General features: G+C 52.2%; 1 long non-coding RNA gene across 1 annotated transcript; it reads left to right on the forward strand.

Annotated features, from left to right (window-relative positions):
- Window positions 1–1403: 1403 nt before the first annotated feature.
- Window positions 1404–2354, forward strand: LOC122925159. The gene is made up of 3 exons (XR_006387542.1): window positions 1404–1464; window positions 1867–1991; window positions 2306–2354. It is a non-coding gene; the product is annotated as an uncharacterized LOC122925159 (long non-coding RNA).
- The last annotated feature ends 353 nt before the right edge of the window (window positions 2355–2707 follow it).

Here is a 2707-nt window from a genome sequence, read left to right on the forward strand (position 1 = left end):
TTCCCAGCAGTGTCACCTCTCTAGTCAGCAGCTCCATCATCTTGAGGGTGAGTTCTAGGATCTTCTGCTCATGTATCAGGGGGTGAGGGGGAGGCTCTGTGATGGGATGAGGGGTCCTGCTCCGCCCTCCTGACTCCTGGAGGTGGATGATGGGAGTCACACAGTCCCCTGATGTCTTCTTCACTATTGTGTACTCCTGTGGATGGAGAGAGACATTTAGGGAATAAACCCTTCAGGGGCCACGTGTTCTCCTCCGGCCCTTTCCTCCTGGTACAACGTGCCTACTTACCTTCTCATGGCTCCTACAACATGACTATTGGTCACTGGTCACATGATACATCACTCACCATACTGGGGGCTGATCTTCAGGTTCTCCATCACTTGGAAGATCTGGAGGCCGTTCTCCAGGACCCTGGACTCTTCCTATCACTTCCTATGATGCATTCTCCTTCCCGATGTCTGACTTGTTACAGAATACAATAAAGAGGAGAGAAATCTAGAAAAGTTTACCTCTCCGCTCAGCAGGGAGATGATCTCCAAGGTGAGGTCTAATATTCTTCTGCTGATCTCCTTCCTGTCCATCCTTGGTGGCTCATTCAGGAGAAGAGGAGAGAACTGGTGGAGCTGGAGGCTTCTAGTACTGCAGGAGCCTTTACGAGAAGAGGAGAGGAAATCATCCAGGGGACAAGACCAGATGTCACCTCCAGAACCGCACTTCCTGAGCCTGGAGGGGCCCCGCTTCTCACAGCCCCCACCACATGGATTCCAGGGGCCCCAACATGGAGATTTCTGGTGGCTCCACAGGAGATAAATGTCTGATAGATGCAGGTCCCACCTCTGGGCTGTGCTCAGCTGTGTCCACAACTCCTAGAGAAGAGACTGGAGAGAGCTGAGCCCAGGCCGGGCCCCGCTCCATTCATTCTGCTCCTGGATGCAGGGGCCCCTCACCAGGACAGAGTCCAGTGAATGATGACAACCCCCGCTATCCGCACTACTACTCCCCCCATCATACTAATCTGAGGAGCGGAGAAGGATTCCTTGTGTGTAATGGAGGAGAATCTCCAGAGGTGACATGTCTGAGCTCTCCACCGCACTGTCTCCTCACAGCTCATCTTACCTGCAGGCTGGAGGAATGGCTGATACCAGAGAGAACAAGAGCCCTGACTACCGACCAGGACCTGCCCAGTATCTGCTGCACTGCCAGAGCTGAAGGACCTGGGGTGACGTCACCGGCATGTGATCAGTGAAGAGGGCGAACAAAAGCAAAGATCACATGACGGTGATGTCACCTAAGGTCCTTTACCACCTCCTCTCCACTGCTGGCCCCGCCCCCTGCACTGATCACATGACAGTGACGTCACCCCAGGTCCTTCAGCTCTGGCAGTGCAGCAGATACTGGGCAGGTCCTGGTCGGTAGTCAGGGCTCTTGTTCTCTCTGGTATCAGCCATTCCTCCAGCCTGCAGGTAAGATGAGCTGTGAGGAGACAGTGTGGTGGAGAGCTCAGACATGTCACCTCTGGAGATTCTCCTCCATTACACACAAGGAATCCTTCTCCGCTCCTCAGCTTAGTATGATGGGGGGAGTAGTAGTGGGGATAGTGGGGGTTGTCATCATTCGGTTCTAGATGAGAGAATCTGTTTCATGTGAATGAGGTTTTCACTGCCAGGAGCTTAGATACACACTGCACTGCCAGGAGCTTAGATACACACTGCACTGCCAGGAGCTTAGATACACCCGGAGCTCAGGGTTTTCCCGTCAGTGCAGCTTTATGAGGGTCTAAGTTTTGCGGGATGAGTTGTACTTTTTCTCGCCCTCATTATCGGGGACATGGGACTCACTGATTAACCTTTATTCTTTTTTGGGAGGGTGGATGAAGAAAACCAGCAATACGAGCCTTCTCCTGAATGAGCCACCAAGGATGGACAGGAAGGAGATCAGCAGAAGAATATTAGACCTCGCCTTGGAGATCATCTCCCTGCTGAGTGGAGAGGTAAACTTTTCTAGATTTCTCTCCTCTTTATTGTATTCTGTAACAAGTCAGACATCGGGAAGGAGAATCCATCATAGGAAGTGATAGGAAGAGTCCAGGGTCCTGTAGAACGGCCTCCAGACCTTCCAAGTGATGGAATACCTGAAGATCAGCCCCCAGTATGGTGAGTGATGTATCATGTGACCAGTGACCAATAGTCATGTTGTAGGAGCCATGAGAAGGTAAGTAGGCGCGTTGTACCAGGAGGAAAGGGCCGGATGAAAGCACATGGCCCCAGAAGGGTTTATTCCCTAAATGTCTCTCTCCATCCACAGGAGTACACAATAGTGAAGAAGACATCGGGGGACTGTGTGACTCCCATCATCCATCTCCAGGAGTCAGGAGGGCGGAGCAGGACCCCTCACCCCATCACAGAGCCTCCCCCTCACCCCCTGATACATGAGCAGAAGATCCTAGAGCTCACCCACAAGATGATGGAGCTGCTGACTGGAGAGGTGACGCTGCTGGGAATACTGGGAAATTCTCCAGTAACAGCACTGGAGGGTCTGGGTGATGACGGTGTCATTGTGTTGTCAGGTTCCTCTAAGGTGTCAGGATGTCACTGTCTATTTCTCCATGGAGGAGTGGGAGTATATAGAAGGACACAAGGATCTGTACAAGGAGGTCATGATGGAGGAGCACCAGCCTCTTATATCACAAGGTAAGACCCGTCATGT

This window comes from Bufo gargarizans, chromosome 1 (assembly GCF_014858855.1).
Source record: "Bufo gargarizans isolate SCDJY-AF-19 chromosome 1, ASM1485885v1, whole genome shotgun sequence".
NCBI lineage: Eukaryota > Metazoa > Chordata > Amphibia > Anura > Bufonidae > Bufo > Bufo gargarizans.